Source organism: Amphiura filiformis, chromosome 16 (assembly GCF_039555335.1).
Source record: "Amphiura filiformis chromosome 16, Afil_fr2py, whole genome shotgun sequence".
NCBI classification, from domain to species: domain Eukaryota; kingdom Metazoa; phylum Echinodermata; class Ophiuroidea; order Amphilepidida; family Amphiuridae; genus Amphiura; species Amphiura filiformis.
In genome coordinates, this window is record NC_092643.1 from 60,823,480 (window position 1) to 60,846,610 (window position 23,131).

Below are 23,131 nucleotides of genomic sequence, written 5' to 3' on the forward strand. Positions count from 1 at the left end.
TGCTGTTTTTTTGTTTTTGTCAATATATGATCCATCTCGAGTGAAAGAATAGTTTTGCGCATCCCATTACCTTGACTACTAAGTAGCTTCTTTGTCATGTTTAATTCACTTATAATTGATAATTATAATGAATTTTTTCTTTTCACTTCTCGGTCATCTCAAGGGAAAGATTAGTTTTTGTCCATCGTATTACCAAAATTACCTCTAGTACTAAGTAGCTTCTTTGTCACACCCAATGACAATTATTTTGACTTATCCATCACTTTTCAACAACTTTCTATTAATTTTATTGTTCATGCTTTCAATGGGATGGAGTCTAGACTTGGTGGATTGTTAAAGGAAGTGTCCGGCAATCACAACTTATGTCTTATATGTGTTAGAAAAATAATTATCAAGCATGAATCACATGGTTTTATTTAAAACAAAGTCATATTAACCATAAAAACGAATAAAAACAGCCATCTCTCAACACGCGATATTCAAAATTCACGCACCAAAATTGTCTAGAGCAATGACGTCCTAATAATTCAATGAAGCTTGACGACATTTGAGCACAAATAACCATGACGTCACTGCTCTAGAAAATTTCGGCGCGGGAATTTTGAATATAGCGTGTTGAGAGATTGCTGTTTTTATTTGTTTTTATGGTTAATATCAGTTTGTTTTAAATAAAACCATGTGATTCGTGCTTTATAATTATTTTTCTAACATACAAGACATAATGTTGTGATTGCCGGACACTTCCTTTAAAAACAATTTTGTTAAATTTTGTTTAAAAATCGATTATTGTTTTGAACATTGTTTTGAACATCATTTGTTGTATAGAATTCCACTAAACACTGCTGTGAATTTTAAGTGGAGTGGTTTCACTTGTTATTCTGATTGTAGTTTCAGTTAGAAAACATTGTTTAAAAACTCTATTTGCTTAAAAAACTATTGATTATTTTTGATAAAATCAAAATGTCAAGAAATAATGGAAAATAATCGAGTATCCTATTAAAAAAATGTTTCCCAAGCCTGATGGTGTGTCTTCAATCATCTTTATCAGATTGAAGTATTAAATCTGAAATCTCTTCAGAAATTCAATTTTAATGGAGTATTTCATGATCCTAGCATCGTCTTTTTATGACATTTTTCAGTAGATATCCACGAAAAAAAGCATATTCCCCAAATTTCAGTTGATTCCGATTTTGTGTTTGCGAGTTATGCATGATTATTTGTATTACACTGCTCCATAGACAATGTGTTGTAATTTCGTTCTGGTGTACCAGAATAAAATCAAAATGTCGAGAAATAATGGAAAATAATCAAGTGCCCCTTATATTAAAAAAATATTTCCCAAGCCTGATGGTGTCTTCAATCGTCTTTATGAAATTGATGTCTTAAATCTGAAATCTCTTCAGAAATTCAATTTTGAGAGTAAATATGTAGTATTTTAACATTCAGCTCACAATATATCACATATATCCGCTATTATATGTATTCCATAATTTATGTTTGTTAGTAGATATACACCGTCTCTACATATCATATATACTATCATATATATTCGAGCTTATAGCTAGAGCCTAGAGGAGAAGATGATTTCTTGTGTGACCAAATAATAAGCTTCTTGACACCCCTCTCTGGAGATTTCTGCTTGGATCAGTGGCAAGGGGTTCACACTGCAGGCTAAAGCTCATAAGAAACATGGAGTTTTAAAATTGGTTGTGTTTGATTTAAGGTGGTACTACGCTCCTTGATAAATTTGTGACTATTTTTGCATTTTTCTCAAAAAATAATAACACACTGGTAACAAAAGTTATGTATATTATAGGGGCAAGGAATCGAGTTACTACACTGGAATTTCAGAGACTCAAAACAAGCGGTACATTATTTATGATAGGAAATAAGTACCGCTAGAATGTACCTCATTTCTTAACATAGGCCTATATGAACCACTTTTCTTGAATCACTGAAATTGAATCAGTGAAGTAATTGGATTCATTGCCCCTATAATATACATAACTTTTGTTACCAGTGTGTAGTTATTTTGTGAGAAAAATGCAAAATTAGTCACAAAATTTATCAGTGGGGTGTTGTACCACCTTCACAGATCACTTTGAGGTTTAAAACCTTTGGGTTTGGGTTAAGGGCCAGGCTGATGAATTCAGGTTTTTGAAGGGGGGGGGGTCGAACAAATTGTTGCCTTGCTTTTCTCGCTAAGAAATTGTTGCGATTTATGCACTTTTCTACAAATGAGCACAGATCCTGGTAATCTGTGAAATCTGTCAATCTTACTTTTAAAAAAATCACCTATTTTTTTGCTGGAATGTTTTTGTGAAGCCCTGTGAAGGATTTATTTTCTTCTCTTAATGGTGCAAAACCCTCAAGGATTTATGTCTGTCTGACCATCCCGGTTATCAGTTTCAACACTCTTCCCACTTCCATCTAAAACACACAACAACTCTCGAGTGTGTTTTCCTTACTACCTTGTTTTTGAGTCAACAGCATAAATTCAACAATTTATTTCAGGGAAAAAAATACACAAATATTTATGATTTTATTAAAGATGAAATGAAACCAAGTACAGGCCGTGTTTTGGTTGTTAGGTAGATAGGAGGGTGTCTTGGGAATAGTGACAAGCACACTTGCATACATGAGATTTTGACCCTCAACTATGCTTCAGGACCATAAGAAATAGAATCGCCTAATAGCGGCGATGTCCATTATTATATGCCTGGCTATATTCTGTTGCTACACTGTAAACTCATTTTTAAACACTTTAGGCATTTAGCCAAATTGTTATTATTTTCTACATGTGCCTTTTCAGAAAAAGATTTCATATTTTGAAACATATTCTCCTATATCAAATCCAAAATAAAGGAGCGATTGCCGAATAGGGTGCAACTCTACTAGTCTTATTACAAGACTGCCCTACCCCAACCCTAAACCCTAAACTCCGTAAACGAGGACTGGACTCAAGTCTAGCAAGTTGCACCCTTTTCGGTAATAGTACCAAAATAAATCAACACTGTCCCTTTGGTTTATAAGTTATCTCACTTTAAATTTGTATCTAAACACATCCTAAACACTTATACCACATTGGTTGGTTGTTCTATTTTTCAAAGGTAAACAGAGTTTCGATCATCTGAGTTAGGGCCCATCAACTCAGATTTCTAGACCATGTACTTTGCCTGCTGGACAACAAGCCTGAGAAGGAAATTTTGCCTTTATGTTCTTCCACCACATGGGAAGAGAAAATGTGGACAACAATTTAGTGTTGTTGCAGTATGATCAGAGCCTGTTGGGTGGAATACTGCAGCCAGACCAAGTTGTTACAATGACCCAATATCACAGCAGTTGAAAGAATTAAAGAAACTTGTGGTCACCTGATCCCCCACCTGCCAACTGATGATAGTGATGATGATGAGGGTTTAGGATAGATAAAGGAAAGCAAATTGAATTATCTGTTTACAAATTGATAATATCAATTATAATAGTGAATTGCTGCTCTATGAGGTATGGCATCTAGTTATGGTCCAGGAGCATAATTGTAGGTCAAAATTTCAGATGTGCAAACAGACTTGAGGTATCCATGTAAGCAATATCTATTGATTCTTGCAGATTAAGTCCTTTCAAAGCGTCGTCTGCTCTAGTTTATTTAACCTGATATTGAACAAAATAATCTTGGAGGATGGATGTTGTTTAGATTTCGCTTGGCTTGTCTTGGGAGAGAGTTGTCTTAAGGAGGTGTGGCTTGATATTGCAGTTTTCTTATCATATGTGTTAAATCTGGTCAAGATTTTCCCCTGAAATTCTCAAGTGTTATTGCATTTTTTTTTTTTTTGCAGAACTTGGTTGGCAGGTGTGTTTTCTTTCGCAAACAAATATTGAGAAAAATTGTCAAATTGTGTGTTAAATTTTGCCCAAAATCTGTCCCTCTGGTATAGAAATGGTTCCTCTTTTTGGTAAAAATTGGTGTAAATATGAGTCCCACTTCTGGACTCTTGGAAGCCCATACAAAACTTTAAGTATCTCTAGAAATATTTTGTTGTTGACAAACGATGATACTCTTTATAAAGGCAGAAGTAAAAAACACTTTGTTTGTATCTGACATCCCTGTCAATCAAAATCTGTGTGGCCCGTGATTGGTTAGCACAGCGCTAGTCTATCTAGTTATGCTATCGTAACCAATCAATGACCAATCGAAGTTTGATTGACATAGGCAAAAGATGTGAATTAGTTTTGCTGTTTACCTTCTTTTATAGGTCTTATAGAAATGTTGCTAATGGCTTTGCCTTAGAAGAATGTCTTCATAATAATTTGTTGGTGTAAATTACTTACAATCCATCTTGAGTTTGAAATCTGGACACTTTTATGATTTTTTTCACAATTTTATGATATTTTGCAATCATCCTTTTCCAAGAAGATGTGAAAAATTGCACCTCCTCAATTCATGAAAATCCTCTCAACGAGAGGCATTTAACATGGTGTTCTATATGGGACTTAATGACTGAATATAATAATGACTGAATATGTCGAAATTGTCTGTTGACCTGACAAACAACAAATTTGACTAATTCCATTTAGGTGTGTTGGGACATGTGTAAACATTACAAATATGCCAAAAAATCAGGTTTGAAAAAAACAACAAAAAAAAACAACAATATAATTTTATAAGATTGTACATAATGGCATTAAAGATTTTTCAGATGGCTATTATAGATCCTATATTTGTAAGAAGGCTAACCTAAAAAATTAAGTCCAGATGAACCGAGTCTGTGTTTGTTTATTATAATTATCTCCACTAAATGTACTGCTTTCTCAAACTCCCCTCCTAACACAATAAATGAGTCCACATCTCCTCACGTAATACCTATCCTCCTCTAATAAAATAAATGAGTCCACAGTGAGTAGTACACACAACGCCAGCAACATCCATTCATTGGTATCTCTACCAACACACCAAGTATAACATTGTCGTGCTCACGACTCACAGTGGCGTATTACCGCACACCGTGTCTAGTATCTCTCCTCACTGTGTGTGCATGGATCATATTGCAGCGTTAACGTGACAACCCTATTGCAACTAAAGCTACTGTATATATTCCGACACAGCAATCACTTTGGGAATATAACCGTATTGTGTTACCTTCCTGGAATGTCAGTCTAAACTGGTGTTCTGCCAACCAAGACTCCTATTCAACCTTTTGTAGCTTTTCCTCTATGTGCCAAACTCAATTTTGTTGGTTATTATTGTAGATAAAAATAGTTGCTAAAGAAGTTAATTGACTGTCTATAATTAGATAGTTCAAACTATTCAATGTTTCAGTCAACTGTCAACAGTATTCTTGTGCGATGAACTTTTTCATCAAATGTGCTTACATTTAAAGCTATAATTAAGACAATATAACTTGGTTGATTGACAACCGTTGTTATTAGGAAGTGAACACTTTTTCTGCATCCGCATCAAGTGTGCTTTTGAAGTAGCAACATTTTAAAGGGCTTTGTTTTAATTGCCAGTGCTATACGGAGTTGCTGAATGAATACAGTACATTGTGTATTATAAGTCAACGACTCTCTGCGAAGTGGGATTGGTGACACAATTTGGATGTTAACGTCGCTCAGTGGATCTTAATTAGTGATTGGTTAAAAGTGTGCTTGGATTTTGTAAGGTAAGTGTAAAATTAGTTGAATATTCTTGAAATTATTCCTTGCGGATAATCTGGATTATAACTAGAGCTCAATGATTTTTGTGCTGCAAACTTCTGAATGGTCCTGTCACATTGAAAAATTGTGGGTATGCATGCTTACAGAAATGCATGGAAATTCAAATAAGGTAGGCGTACTCAGGAGCTTAACTAGCTGGGGAAGGACCGGGGTGCCCCCTTTTGATCAAATCAAACCATAAACTTATTCTGTTGCCAAAAGGTGCTGGATTTACTATACTTCTAAGAAATGTTTAAAAAACCCATCCCCCAATGTCAAAAAGAAATCTACGCCACTGCTAAAATCAGACCCTTTTGGGCCTTATTTTACCTCAATGTTTTTGGTTTGCATAGTGTTGTCATTAATGTTGTCAGTAAAAAGTATTTCCAGTAAAAGTGCATTTTTGTGTGCCTGGCAGGAAAAGAAATAGATAAATCAAGGTCTGACTGCAATTTCAAAGGAGTGAATTAAAGATAAAATTATTTACTCTTTCTAAAGATTAAAGAATAAAATATTTGCTATTTGTAAAGATTAAAGATGAAATTTGCTATTTTTAAAGTGCATTATAAATGTGATTTGCGATGACATTGAAATGCATCCCAGGAGTGCATGTTGATGCGGATCCTGCTTCCCTGTAGGGTCACCTAATATTGTGCTCTTTTTCCATCTTTTAAAAACTGCACTTATTTGACAATTTAATCTACGTATCTGATTAAAGAAATTGATCATTAATGCTTGTATTAGCCTATTCTTTCATGTTATGTAAAAATGCTCTAATGCTGCATGAAACAGTACTGTTAGAGTTATATCAATGGGATAACACATCCTGCAGTATATTCTATATTATCTCTTTTCCAGGCGCCAGTAGCAAGCGGGGGACAGGGTGGCCGAAGTCCATGGGCCCCGAGGGTTCTGGGGGCCCCGAGCACAAAAGCGAAAAATTAAATAAGGGCTGACAATGGAGAGCAGGGCTGGATTTACCATTGGGCCAGATGGGACGGGTCCAGGGCCACCAAAATTTGGGGGCCCTAAAATTGCCCTATGCATCTTTCTTTTAATCACAATAACAGCATGTTTTTTTGGCCAAAATAGGGCAAAATTGTAAAATTTTCCGCGCTTCGCGCGCATTCAAATTGCAAAATTCATGTTGATCTGAGGCTAAAATAGTCCAAATGTCCTAGTAACATCGAGCAAAATATGTTATCCCCTCTATAATACGTAAACCAAAACTTGACCAATGCCTTCCTCGGCACGTGAGTTCGGGCCTCCAAATTTGGGCCTGGCCCAGGGCCCCCATAAGGTAAATCCGTCCTGGTTAAAAGGGCCCGTGCACTGCTCCTTGTCCATGGGCCCCTGATGCTCTTGCTACGCCCCTTCTCTCAGTAATGCTGACTTTCAGTAAATTGTTTAACCAGTTGGAACATTTTTTCAGTTAAGTGGTTAAGATTTCAAACATAAGTTGACAGCCCACAACTACAGTGAGGCTAAAATGTACATGTCCAGGATAATTTTATTTATTGTAATTACGATGGGTTTGGGCATGTAAGAGAATGGACACTGCAGGTATAGGTATCTTCAGTACAGTAACTTGTGCAGGAGAAAGGTCTTCATAGATTGCTTCTGCAAAAATGAGCAGTCACTTGTTTTCTTTGTTTAAGTGACACCCATCACTTATACTATAAATAGACAATAGCAATTTGTGCAAAAACAAAAGGTTTTCGCCAGCTAAGAGCTGGCTATCTAATTCGGAGATCGTCTTTGTTTGCTAAAGAGATTACGGGTACTAACATTGGTTTGAATTACTTTATGCGGAACCTTTTATGGTGAAAATATATGTAAGACCTGTTATTCGATTTGTAAGAAAAAGAAAGTATGTTTTGCCGTTTCAACGAATGAAAGCAGTGAGAATTTCAAAAGTTATGGTTTGAAGGAAATATGACATTAAAAGTTATATGCCAGGCCTATAATAGTTTCCACAGCATATCAACTAAAGAAAATTATAGTATCCTTGTTATCAGGCGTTCTTAGATTTACATTTGCAGACCTCCTGGAGATCAGCACAGCATGAGATGTGAGTGTATTGATAACATGATTAAAACCTTTATGGACGTAAAAGTCAAAGTAAAAATATCCTATATCCTGTATCGTTTTATGGATAAAAATGACTCAAAATGTCATTTATGAAATAATTGATATCTTAAACATCAGTTTTGTCTTTTCAACAGGAAAAATTTGATGCAATTTCAGGGCCTATTTTTGATATGGGTATAATTTATATACCTGTAGACCTATTGAACAATATCAGTCTTTATACATTTTATAATGTGCTATATTAAGTATAAATTGCTAATTAATATAAAATTAATGTGCATGTATAAGGCAAGTAGGATGGCCGTTTTTAGCCAATTAACTAAAAACTGCAGTGTATTTCTTTATATTAATAATGAGCTAAGGGTAGCCTAAAAGGCAAAAAAGACAAAAAGACAGAACAATTTGGAGTAATTAATTAAAGAGTTGACAGGAAGTTATAGGAGTTAATGTTTGGTTTGCTGTTTCTGTGTGCATGTTCTCATCATATTGATGGTTTGGTGGACTGTCATGAAACATGATGGATCATAAAAAAGAGTGATCCTAAAAATGCCACCACCCAAACTAATTACAAGGCCTCTTCTGCATTGAAGCTGGCTTTCCCTTTTAAAGGGAATTTTTTATTATTTAAAATTCTGCATTACTCCTTATCATGCTTATGAAGGTATTAAAAGGGCATTTCATGATCCACAGCCTCATCCCCACTTTTCTCAAAAAAAGTTGAGATTTTTGTATTGCTGGAAACCTCTGGCTACATAATGTTTATGTACCAACAATTTCTTGCAGATTAATTAAGTCTAGCAAAAGCATTGTCAAATTTGAATTACGTTCTGGTGTACCAGAATGAGATTACAACAGAGGCCTATGGAGCAGTGTAATACGCATAATCATGCATAACTCGCAAACGCAAAATCAGAATCAACTGAACTGAAATTTTGGGAGTATAGTAAGCTTTTTTTGTGGATATCTAAGTCTGAAAAATGTCATAAAAAGAGGATGCTAGTATTACTAAATCCTCCTTTAAAATGGGTTTAATTGTACCAGTGTGAAGTTTCTGCCAAACAAAGTTGATCTTTATTAATTTTTTGCTTCTTTTCCGGAGCAGTTTCATGAATCGACAAGTGATAGAGCACTATTCAGCAATACTAACCGACAGAATACTATAGCTAGAGAACTGTAGGCAGGTTTGTCAGATCCTAGTATAAAGATATCCAACACACCCCCACTATTTTGTGGAAATTTTGTGTGTTTTGTTTGTACCCTTTAGCCTCACGATGGCATATAAATTAAGTCTGTACTTGGGAGCCAAGAACATATAACATGATGTATCAAGTTTGTTTTGAATGTTCAAGACTATTTAAGTTTGATTATGTGTTGACAATGTTTCTCATTAAAGAACTCTGGATGTTTCTAGTGTGTTTACATTGTTGTCTGACAGACTTTTGCAGACTAGACTGGTCAGGAGGCCACTTGGTATGTGTAACCATAATATTCATTTTGTGCATATGTTCCAATGCGTGTGCTTGTAGGGGTATAGTTAAAGTCATATTTTACAAGTTCCATCAAATTTTAATTTTGTTATTCTTTACTCAATATGCTGAAATAATGAATATTGAAATAAAAATTCCCTTTAAAAGGGAAAGCCAGCCTCAATGTAGAAGAGGTCTTGTAATTAGTTTGGGTCACCATAAAAGTCATTTTTAGGATCACGCTTAAATCCATGTTGAATGACAGTTCACCAAACCATCAATGATGAGAATATGCACACTGAAACAGCAAAAACTCCCTCAAATTATCCCAACTGGTGTACAAAGGTGGGAAGAGGGAAGAAGTGGCCTCACAAATTGGACACTATGTTAGACAAGAATACTTTGTTTGGCTCGTCAACATTCTAATGAGAGGTGAACACTGGTTACAAGTTCAACATCCTCTCCATTTAATTGCTCATGAAAAGCGTCTAGCTGTCTTGTTGCAGAAGCAGTTGAGTATAAATGCAGCATATTAGGCGCGTGAAAGTCGATTCGAGTTTATCGTCCCCTCGCCAAGGCGTCACTTTTTGGAAACCAAAACACCGCGTCAAATTTTCAAAAATGCCAAAATAATTAATTATTTTCAAAGTATCAGTGTTTTCACCAGTTTTAGCAATTGGAAACATATATTGTTGTTTGTAAAACATATAAAGTCATAACTTGGAAGCAAAACCAGGCTCTTTTCTAACTTTTCTAGTCCCTACCCATATAAAAACATGTTTATAAATAACATGTATGAGTGTGGCTTTAAATCAACACGCATTTTAGGTCAATAATTATAATGAAATCTGATGAAATAATGAAAAATGAAAAATGAAAAAGTCACCTCACCAACCTGGGGAAAAAAAAGGGACGATAAACTCGGAATTGACTTTCATGGGCCTTACATGTAACAAGCGTAAACAAATAGATGACTAGATATACATGAAATTGAGTTAGAGAGAACTTTGAGTTTACATAAAGTTTACATACATCTTCCTAGACAACACTTGTACTGATGGTTATCAATTCACTCAGTTGGAAATTCCGGGAACATTGTCCCCTTTGTCCCCTTTGAGGAGGAGAACTACATATGCGCACACTGATTTACAAGGTTTTTTGCCCTGTGCGAGGTCTGTAGCCCGACCAAGAGAATGGGCTATCCAGTTGAAATCCATACACCCCCTGTGGAAGACATGACCCCACACAGGGGGTGTAGATTTCAAATGGAGTCACCCGTTCAGGTAACCCCATGTGAAATTCACACTCCCTGTGTGGAAGATTGAGATCATGTCTTCCATAGGGGTGTATGGATTTCAACTGAAACAGCCTAATTTGTTGAACCACTAGGAACTCAAACATGCTCATCTGTCAGGGCACAATCTTTAACCCAAGTATGTTTATAGACTCATCGATTGACCTTTGAATGTTTTGGGTACAAAACTTACTGCTTTGTGTGCTGCTGGCCATAGGCTTCATTACAGGGTTGTAGCAACGATGAAAAATGTGGGGGCGGCCATTATAAATGTGGAGTGGCCAAAATACAAATATATGCCCAAATTGAAGTAAAGATTTAAAGAAAAACATAACAAATTTCTAAAAAGTGGGGCATCCATGGCCTCCCCGCTTCAGGGCTTCAACATGAAAAGTCTAATTTTTGAGACATTTTCTCAAAATATCAAAAGCTTCCTCAAGAACCACTGAACCAATAGAGGGCTTGTTTGTACTCATTGTAATGCATTTTGAATGCTGATGCCAAATATGGTCATACAGATGCAAAATTCTGACATTTTTGAATTTTTGAAGAAAATTTGGACTTTGTCGTCTGCAGTCAACAACCACGTGTGGAGAGGGTTAGTTCTCCACATCCTAAGGTCAAAATGTTAAGCTATGCTTTTAAATGGCGGTTATTGAACTGTACGTGCCTTTGGAAATTACATTATTTTGGCTTTTAGTGTTTGAAGATGAATCAAGGTGGGTGTGATGTGGAATATGATGCGCATACATGCATATGTGTCACACTTGAATAAAAATGTACATACAATACAATTGTGTGAGGCCCGGGGGAACAAAAAGGAGGATATTGCCTGTAAGGGGTCAGAGGATAAAAGTATTGGTGTAAGCATTTGTCATGTATCTATCGCCTCAAATAACATAGACAATACCATTATTTTTAAGGGTAGGTTATCTATCACCTTATATAGGCAATTAATCGCCTCAAATAATGTAGGCAATAATTATTATTTTTAAGGGTAGATTATCTATCACCTCAAATAATGTAGACAATATCATTTATTGTAGGGGTCGGTTATTGGTTCACCTCAATAAACCAAAAATGTTCATTGATCAAATTGCACAAGCTCTCAGGTAAGAATGGATCCAGTGAATAGGATACAATTATTGAATACCTGAACTAGTGCAATTATAAAAATATAACATGATGTCAAATTTGGACTTTTCCATTTCACAAGATGAATCTGAGTAAAATGGAATAGTCCAAATTTGACAGAGTGATACCATTGCATAAACATAGGCAGGCAATATTTGTTTTATAAACAATGCAAATCGTACACAAAATGTGAGTTATACAGTAATTGAGGATAGTTTTGTTGAAGAATGTTGCTTAGAATGTAAGCTTTAAAAAAGTGGCATACTTGTTAAAGTCTTTGCCTTTGGTGCGAGAGGTCCCAGGTTCAAAATCTTCCGACCTGCTATTCAATGTGACCCCTTTTTCAGGTCACTTGGCCCGTTTCAATTATTTTGATTTCAGCTGTTAATCAATAATGGCTAAAATGCTTGAAACGAAATTCTCCATGACGGATTGGCAGATACTACGCCTTAAAATTTCACATTTGGGTCCCTTCCCCCTCCTTGCAGTTGCTGAGCTATTTTTGTGTGAGATTTGCATCTATAAACTAGGTATGACCTTTTTTATTTTCATTTTTTGCTAATTGATTTTGGGAACCAAATTGGGCCCCCTCCCCAACATGGACTTGCCCCACTGACAAAAATCCCAGGTACACCATCATGACACTAATGTGATATTTAGTCTGCACTGTATACTTGTGTGATACACTAGTTTTATGTTTATTCATTTGTGTAGGAACAACCTTGTGCACATAAAATTGGGAAAGGTTTAGCATATCAAAAGATCAAGCTCTGAAATCCTATGTAAAAGCTAAGGAGCGGGAAACTGTCTGATTTACAAACAAGGAACAGCTTTTTGAGCGCCACACCCTTCATAGCAAGTTAGTTTTCACCTGGCTTCTCATGACTGCCCAAACTCATGCACAAAGTTGGTTTTCACATCAGGGCCGTAGCAGTGTTGAAAAATGTTGGGCAACCCAGCCAAAATACAAATATATGCCCAAATTGAAATAAAGATATAAAGAAAAACATTAAAAATTTCTCTGAGTTATGGCATCCCGCCACCCCGCTTGTTACGGCCCTGTTTCACATTGCGTATATAGTATTAAAACAAGCTTAAGTTATGAAAGCATATAAACAATCAACACCCTTTGCAAGTATAAAATCTTACTTTGAGATATATGCAAAAGGGTCAAGTGAGTTGCCCGTTGACCAGCACTTGTTAGGATATACCTCTGCCCTAATTGCTTAATGACAAACCTGTTGTATACATTGTGTCTACTGCCCACATCAGCATCATATTCAGTAATTGCAATCAGTCATTGATCCACTATCGAATTGACCTATAAAAAACAACAAGTGTACTGTCATTATTGACAGCTTGGACAATTATCTCATCCTCGGGCTATTGGTAAAGAACTATTAGACATAAGCTTTAATAATGCTGTGCAAGAACAAGAAAATCATATACTTATGACCAATGGCTGCCGTTTGAAATGACATACCTTCAATTTGAGTACTATGAAAGACCTGATAAAAATTGCCTGTCCTGTAAAAATACCCCGACCAGGTATCTACGGCGACCCCCTTCATTCACCAGGTCACTTGTGTCTGGCTGAAGTTTTGTCAGCATTATCTTCTAGATTTCAGCTGTTAATGCCTAGATATGCCCGACATAAAAAAAAATGGGCATTCTGAAACAATGACTGGACCATCCCCAGAACTGAGAAAGGTTGTGAAATCTGGCCTTGGCTGCACACCCCTGCAAAAATTTAAGTTGTGTGACCCTAGCTGGTAGCTATATGACTCAAGGAATAATGTTACAGACAACTACCATTCGTCTAGAATCAATATCATAAATATTGATTCAACATTAATGGCAGAAGGCAACTAACTGAAAGTACAACCATGCTGGACTTGCCCACAGGATATAGATAGTGATTTCACCCTGCCATTGATTTTTGCAAAACTGCTGATGATGGACCTTTCATTATTGCATGAAAGTCATTTAACCCCCTGAGCACTACCTGCCGATCTAACATTGCCTCTGATTGGTCAATTACATGATATTTTCACTTTAATCACCAATCAGAATGGAGCTTTGCAAATAATTCACCCCAATTTTTTGTGTGGTGAAATTATTCTAACAATGTTGCTGATTGGGCCAATTGATAATGAAAACTTCTTTTTGGCGAATTGGGAGGTACAAATGTAGTTCTCATGGGGTTAATTCTGTGATTCTTCCAAACATGGTACAAATTTTCACAAAAATTACAGATCCAATACTAGGCATGATTGTACTTGATTAAAAGCACTATTGAACTGAAACAAACTGTCATACAAATGTAGATTTATAACATTTCTAACATGCTTCTTTTTGGATTTTGCTTTATCTTTTATATCTTCACTCCATCTATATGAGGAGGGTTATATATCCTAGCTGCAAGGCATGTTCTGGTTCAAGGTGTCTGTTCTACAAAATCATCAGCCGTGCTTCAGACAAGCATTTTTTTGTACTCGTTTTCGTGGAATTTGCGTCAGGGAAGATTGGTTGAGAAATTGCTTTGGCCTCCATTGAGAAATGGCTGTGAAGATGGTTGCAGGCTGTATTTGATAAAAACAAACAAAAAATAAAGTCTTTATGGACAATATTGTGTATTAGGGTAGTTGAACTGTTGGGAATAAAACTCATGTAAGAAATACACACAGTTTAACTTATTTCCATTTACAACTTTTTGCTGTCTAAGAAATATGGGAGAGGATTTTTTTGGGTAGGATTATGATTATGGAAAGGAAAGGTTAGTATTGTGCATGGAGTAAGGATTAGTATTGGATCAGAGTTATGTGTTAGAGTTCAATATTGCAGTTAAGGTTTAAATTTGAGTTTGGGTAAAGAGTAGGGATGCAGTTTAGGATTACAAATGCATTATGCGTTAATTGTGTATTAAACTTTGATTTAGGGTTAGAATGGGATTTAAAGATTGGAGTAGGAGATGGGGTTATATGGTTTATTTTGTACTCTAGGATCCCGGTCTAGGATAATGTTTCTTGTATGAAAATGACCAAGTGCATGTTAGAACCCTTGCATTAAGGAGTGAACCTGTGCCAATTTTTTTTTTTTTTTTTTTTTTTTTTTAGACTTAACTCATCTCAGGATTTTTTTATTGCTTGGGTGTTTTTTGTTTGTTTTTTGTTTTGTTTTGCAGAGATACTTGAAGAAACTTGGAAGCACTTGAATAATGAAAAGAAAGCTCAACACATTCTGATATAAGCAATTATTTTCACGATGGTTTTATTTTCCTAATGGAGTTCCAACCATGAGATTAGCATCTCACAAAAATATGTAATAATGATCCAACATGTTTCTGATTGTCCTTAATTTCAGACTATTTTAATCTAATTAACTTATTTTTAGCATAATTTGAGCAAGAAGCTGGTTAAAAAAAATTTTCAAGCAGAATCATTGTATCTCTGACATCTGCTATCTACTGAAGATAGCATTGTGATTACCATGTTAAAAGTTCACCAAGACTTAGGCTTTCAGCAATTTACAGTCAAGATTTTTTCTGAGAAGTGAAATTAAGGGCGCACAACCATGGTGGTGTGAAATCATAATGTATCAAAAGTATAGGGCAGGATTGAGCAATTGCGAAAATAACAAATGTCTAAATACCTCTCTCACTCCAAATTGCGAAAATAACTGTAAGCGAAAATTATTACTTATACAGCAGTCCCATTCATCCTGCTACCACTATTTTCTTGGTTGATCACAATTCCTTCAATAGAGTTTAACTCTCTCCATGCAGGTGTCAACTGCAGACGACAAGTTATTTTAGGCTAAAATTTAAAAATTCAAAAATTTTAGAATTGTGAATTTTAATGACCATATTTGGAATCAGCATGAAAAATGCACTAAAACGAGTACAAACAAGGCTAGTATTGGTTCAGTGGTTATGAGAAAACTCTTGATATTTTGAGAAAATATCTCTCAAAATTTGGGACTTTTTTATGTTGAAGCCTATAGCTAGCATTCAGAGCATTAAAAATCAAAAAATCGTAGCCTATCAATCTTCGATATCCAAAGCTGATCACACACACACATTCGATCAATATTTCATGTTTAATTTTACCCCATAACAAAATTATCTCCCCTAATATAATTGCAAAATGCTTTTAGAATCACTTAGCACACTTTCCTTGATGGATTGTCGATGCACACCGCCTGGGGAATGGTCCTTCCACACCGCTTATAGAAACACTTGGGCATTTAATGTTATTATTTTGCTTAATAATTACATTAAAGAGCATCAGCACCAATGTTCAACCAACAACCATGAGGCAGATTTTTCATAGAATGAAAACTGGACATGTCAAATTGATTTGCATTTGTATGGTAAAAACTTACTACTAAAGTACGCAGTAAGGTGAATAAAACTTAAATGTGTGCATAATGAAAACTTTATAGGGTGGGTCAATGTCCATGGTTAACAGCAGTGAATGTGCCTGGAATTTTTGTTTTTGCAGGGTGGTGGCAATATGGCCTGGGGATGCAAAATGAATTTGGGGGAAATCCAACATTTTTCCTAAAATTAGGTGATTTTGATTCAAAATAGGATGATTTTAGCTCAAAATATAATGATTTTGAATTAACAGAATGTTCTTCTTGCCAAAACCAAATTATATTTTACTGTCCTGACAGTAAGATGGCCAAAACTGTCAGGTCAGTAAAACACATTTGGTTTTGGCAAGAAGAACATTCTGTTAATTGTTTCACACAAACATAATGAATTTCTTCAAGAATATAATGATTTTGGCTCAAAATAGTGGATTATATTGTGGTTTTTTTTGTCCTGATTGGCAGGTGAGCAACAAAAACATAAATTGTGGGAGGGGGATACCCTCTGATCTCCCCCATTTGCACCGTCACTGGTTGTTTACAATTAGGTGTATGTATGTGTCTGAACGGATACCTTACAGGGAAATTTGTATGCATTTCCATTACAAAATAGAGTTAAACTGTCATATTTACATAATTTTTTTTATTTGTATCAATTTTAAACATAATTTTTCACAGGCTCAGTCTTTTGTGGTCAGACACTTGCAGGAAATAAACCTTTTGGCAGGGGTACTGGCCGGAAAACAATTTATCCACACCTTACTTCACATAATTGATCAAATTTGAGCTAAAAATACACATGGTTTGTTGTGTATGTACATTATCAAATCACATTTTGTTTATTTATCTTAATCAATGTACTGTGATCAGACACTCTGGATTGTATCTTAGCAAACCCGTAAGGCTACTTGTTATCGAGTGAAGTGATGCAAGTCGACTTTCGCAAAGGACTATTACAGTTGAAATCCATACACCCCTGGACACAGGGAATTTCAAATGGGGTGACTCCCATAAATGAGTGACTCCATCTGAAATTTATACTCTCTGTATGGAAGATTAAGGTCATGTCTTCGGGGCAACTGGATGGGCAGGGGCTGGAGAGTCCCTGAGTCTGGAAAAAGGATCTTTTATACAATTAGTGGCATAGCAAAGTTGGAAGGAGAATAGGGGCTGCTCTTTGGAGTGCATCACATGGGCATTTGATCAAAACAATGATTTGTGCTCAAAAATAGGTAAAATTATATGATTATTTTTAGCGTGTCAGTTTTTCAATGCCAGATTTTTGGACAACCTTTTCCTTGTGCACCATGAATTAGATGCAAGTTGGTTTATATATGTAAACATTGCAAATATAACAAAAAAAAATCAGGTTTGAAAAAAATTAACTGATTTCATTTTATAAGATTTTTTATAAGAGTTTTATTTCCAACAGTTCAACTACCCTAATACATTATAGTTTTAACAAACACATACATAAGCTGTCTAACAATGTATAGTCTAGATTCGCATATCAGAAGTACAATTTGATCTGACATGCTGAGTGGCCCTTTGAGACATTAGGCCTACTATAACAAGCAGTACTTTATAGCTTAAAATAGATGCTTACAGTGAGTTGAGTTGGGAGTTAAATGTTCGTAACAATACATTTGACATAATATGAAAGTGTGGTTTGCATTGATTCATTCAAAGAAGTGCTTTCACTTGTCTGCAAATAATTCTGTTCAATTGCATGCTTAAAATCTGATTTTAAAGCAAATTTGACCATGCAGATTACTTTGACAGAAGTCACTTTATTTATTTATTTATTTGTTTGTTTGTTTGTTTGTTTGTTTGTTTGTTTGTTTGTTTGTTTGTTTGTTTGTTTGTTTGCTTGCTTGCTTTTTTTATTTTATTTTTTTATTTTTTTTTTTATTTATTTATTTATTTATTTATTTATTTATTTATTTATTTATTTATTTATCTATTTATTTATTTATATATTTATTTATTTAGGCCTATTTATTATTTATTTATTTAGGCCTATTTATTATTTATTTATTTAGGCCTATTTATTATTTATTTATAACTTACTCTCAAATTGACCAGAAGACACTTTATTTATTCATTTATATATTATTCATAATTTACTCTGAAATTTATTAAAAGATACTTTATTAATATTTATTCATTTAGGCCTATATATTATTTATAATTTACTCTCAAATTGACCAGAAAATGCTTTATTTATTCATTGATATATTATTTATAATTTACTCTGAAATTCACCAGAAGACACTTTATTTATTCATTTATATATTTTTTGTAATCTACTCTCAATTTGACCAGGAGACACTTTGTTGTGATATACTGCGCCTGTTATTCAGAGTTAATTTCATAAAAGTTCAGCAGGCTTAACCTTCGATAGTTGAATTAACACTTTTAATTAAGAATCTGCCACCTTATGTTATATGCCTCACTTCACTTAGTTTTCATCTAGCTGTCAAGAGGACAAGGAGCTTTATCAAATTATTATGTTTGCAGTAACAAAATACCTTAAGGAGCAGGGATAGTAGGAATTGAGGGATTCTGACATTGTTGAAGGTATGGGAGGTGTGGGAGCAGCGTGGCACACTGGCTAAGGTCTTTGCCTTTGGTGCAAGAGGTCCTGGGTTCAATTCCCTGCAGGACCAACAAAAATAAGTCCGCTCTCCCTGTGGCTCATCTGATAATAGCGGGGCAGATGATCCATAATAAAAGACCTCTTTACAGTCAGTTCGGATCAGGGTAATTGGCCAGATTATTGGCTACACTTGCCTGTTCTGTAAAAAATTCCCTGACCAGCTATCCATGATGACCCCCTTCACCAGGTCACTTGTGCCTGGCCGAACTTTCATCAGCGTTATCTCCTAGATTTCAGCTGTCAATGCCTAGATATGCTTGACATAAAAAAAAGGTATTGTTAGATTAGTTTTATTTTATTGTTTAGTTACTTTATTTAAATTGATCAACTTGTCAACATAGCATACTATTCCTGATGCCAATTTCATTATGTAAGTTATTGGGTTTTTTTCTCCCCAGTTTGACTTGAATCTCAATTTTACTATTATCCCCTTTACATTGATTGGACCATTTTGGTTGAGAGAATTTTTTGGGGGTCAAAAACCTGGATACACTCCACACTTTAGATAATGTTTCTCTTAAACAGAACTGAAAGTGACTTATGTACCATGCAAGGATAACCAAGTGCAGTGTATGAATTTATGAATAGTATATCACCATTGCATGAATTGCGTCATCTTCGTCATCATTGGAATGGCCATTGACTTAGGTATTGCCAAAATCGTCATTGTCATCATGACCATTGTCATTTATTTTAATTCTTTTTCATCAACAGATACAAAAATATACAGTGCAATAGAAAAAAGAAAGAAAAAACAATGATAAGAGGGCTAATTAACTCAATACCACATTTACACAAAAGACACATCACCATCACAGACGTCAAACAAGCTGTGATGCTAGGCTGACCCATAAACCTAATATCACTATGGACCACAATGGCCTCATTCCAGTAGCATAGTCCAATAACCTCAATTAAACAATCATAGAGCAAAATTTGACCTTAAGTTGCAGAGTATGAGTTTTAGTACCCACATTTTTCAAAGGTCATTCAATGAATGTACAAATGTATTGGGGTTAAAGAACTGTGCCTTGATAGATGAGCATGTTGTGGATCCTAGTGTATGTAAGCTTATTTCCAATGGGGTCCTATTCCCACTACCTCCATCTCAATTTAATAAAATAACATCTACTACAAACCCCAAGATGATGTACTCTTATTTGATTGTGTTTATTTTGTTGTTTATGTGTAGTACATCGCTTCAATGCTTAATGGGCCATTCCAATTAAAATCTATACACCCCCTATGGAAAATATGACCTTAATCTTCCACACAGGGAGTGTGAATTTCAAATGGAGTTACCTGAATGGGTGACTCCATTTGAAATTCACACTCCCTGTGTGGGAGATTAAGGTCATATTTTCCATAGGGGGCATATGGATTTCAATATGGAATAGCCTGGTGTATTGAACGGAAACAAATCTGCGATGGAGTGTGCAGCCACTTATTGCTTAGTGTCTTAGCCGTTGCTATGTTGATGATAAAAGGTTTTTAGTTTCTGCGAAAATGGATTTTATGATGTGGTTAAATTCTTAAAAGGTATGCTTTTTAGGATCTCAATATGTTGTCTTTTTCTTGGTATACTGATCAGGTAACCATACTTGTTCCAAAAACACAAGACCAGCAGCGGTTTTGGGACTTTAAAAAAAGGGGCGTATTTTTTCTAAAAGTAATCAGAAATTGGGGTAATGGTTAGATCTTTTATTAGGATAGGGGGCATTTTGTGATCCACAGGCTCACCCCCCACTTTTCTGAAAAATGGTTGAGATTTTTACACCATCGCAAACCTCTGGCTACATTGTGTGCAAAACATTTCATGTAGATTAATTTGCTATGGCAAAAATATTGTGAACTTTGTATTTATGTGAAACTAGAACAAAATTACAATGCAGTGGCCATATTTTGAACATTGATCACCAATTTCACAACAGCCATTGTTATTGACAGTGTTGACAGCATTTGTAGACAATCCGTATTGTTTGTGGAGAACCACTGCATTGCCAGACGATACTAGCAATGTTTTTAATAATTGGACTTATCGTTGTAAAAAAGACATATTAACATCCCCTTTTGGTAAATGCAATGCCCCAGGGGAGTTAACTAGAGCAAATGTGGTAAGCTTTTTTGTGGATATATACTGAAACATACCATAAAAAGAGTAAGTTAGAATCACAAAATACTTCTTTAATAAATATTAATAGCATCAGAGCTGTAAGTAATCTGCAAGAAAGGGATCAAACACCTTACATTATACTGCAAAATAAAACATGGATTGGATTACATGTAAATGGGCTGAATTTTAAATGGAATGAACATATTAGGCAGCTCCAGTTGAATTACATACACCCTCTGAGAAGGAGTCAACCTGAATCTTCCATAAAGGGAGGGTGAGTTCCAAATAAAGTTGGATAATGCAGTAATTTTATTTGAAATTCATACTCCCTGTGTGGAAGATATTCTATAATTTTCCACAGGGGGAGTTTGGACTTTAAATGGAATATCTCAATGTATTTGTTCTGCATATGTGATGTGATTGTGCAAGGTACGTCACTATACTAAGGATATTGGGATGTGGTTGAATTATGTTCTGCATGTTTTTGTTGTTTTATTGTTGTCTGCAGTATCACCATATTAATATCATGGGGGGACAAGTTCAGGCCCGGTAAGCATGGATACCCCCCAATCCACAATTATAATTTGTGATAAGAACAATGCGCCTACTAATACAAACTATTCACCAACACCTGAAGTCCCTATCCTTTGTAAGCTGTGAATTCTCGCATATTCATGAGGGCCGATCGTTCGATCGTGCATGTCAAACAAATCACGCTAGTGTTGCGTTCCTTCGCGTTATGCGATAGATCGTAGCGTGTCTTTGTATTTATAGGAGAGACCATTAAGATATGTGGTATGTACATAGCAGTTTCATCTCTCGCACTTCATGGAATAGTTGGCCCTCATATTAGCGGGTGATGCTGGAACTTTACTTGTTAGTAAATAGCCTGTAGTCTATGAAACAATGGGTTATTCCAATGTGCTAAATAAGTACACTCTTAGAAAAATTGGTTCTAATGGTTTTACATACAGGAGAGCTAGGCCTGGCAACTAGGATTCTAGTAGTTCTAGGATATTCCAAGAACCCTAAAATCAACTTTACTGGCCTTTACAGAACCTTTTTCATGTCTAAAATGGTTCTTTTTACCTTTGCAGAACCTTTTTAATACTTTGAGGAACTATACAGGTTCTACATACAGAACAGCTTAAGAACCTTTTTTTTTTGCAGAACTGTTTTTAGTTCTTTGTGGAACTATTTAAGGTACAAAATACAGAATAGCTTAAGAACCTTTTTAGATTCTCCTTGTAAACCTTTTTACTAAGAGTGTATGCTCTTAATATATTGTTTCTTCATCCTGTAAGGGGATTTCCCTATCATCAAAATATCTTGACTTGAAGTGTACTTATTGTAACATTACACCCATAATGGCTTTTAAGTTTTCAATGAAGATAGGTTTGTGTGCAAGTGCATTCTGAATATCTTAGCAAAATCTGGTGACGTCTCAAGCACTGTAACTAAGACTTTGATTGTTTACACAAATTTGAGTGCTTTGGCATAAAGTACTCTTATGTGATTATCAATTTCACATTTTATTAAACAAAAAGATTTGAATCTTTGATTGTATTCAAAATAGATCCATAAAGGGTTAGTAGGGATGATGGTAACATTATACTGTGTAATGTAATGTAGCAATTTCCCTTCAAGCTAATGTCTACCATATAGTAACATTATATGAGATTATGGGCAGGTCTAGTAATTTTCGCATCTTGGAATCCCACAACACTACAACATATACCATTTTCAGCATATTCTCATTTGATTAAATTTTTCATACCAAATATTGTCAGTAAAATATGGTAAAATTAATTTTTAAAACAGTTTCCTCAACAAAGAGACTTGCATATTTTATATTTCATCACCATATCGATGGGACTTCATCAAATTTTGAATGTACTGTGACTCACAAGATGAAATATTAGTAAAATAAGTTTCCTTTTTATCTTCTATACCGTTTTAGTCCCAGTTGAAATAGTATAGGTAATGTCATGGTAATATATTCATTTCTTTAATTCCACAACTTTAAGGTGTTCAATTCTCTTTAAAATTGTAATAATTATTCAAAAAAGTATACTGTTTTACACATAATTCCAATAAATTTACTTGTATTTCCTGCACATTTCTTGCAACTTGCTGTTCGAAATCCCCCCACCCCATTTTTCCCATGCAGTTCTGCACAATTTTTTGCCATTATTGGCAAAACAAAATCCTTACAGTATAACATACATTGAGATATACTTCTGAACATTGGGCATTTTTGACTTCTTCTTTGTACACAAATCCTTTGTCATGGGATGTTGGACTAGGAG

General features: G+C 35.1%; 1 long non-coding RNA gene across 1 annotated transcript in view; it reads left to right on the top strand.

Annotated features, from left to right (window-relative positions):
• The first annotated feature begins 5,352 nt into the window (after nt 1-5,352).
• Nucleotides 5,353-23,131, top strand: part of LOC140136297 (uncharacterized) — a 272,880-nt gene continuing 255,101 nt past the window's right edge. The window contains exon 1 of the long non-coding RNA XR_011856643.1: nt 5,353-5,657. This is a non-coding gene — a long non-coding RNA (uncharacterized lncRNA). The remainder of the gene's footprint in view (nt 5,658-23,131) is intronic.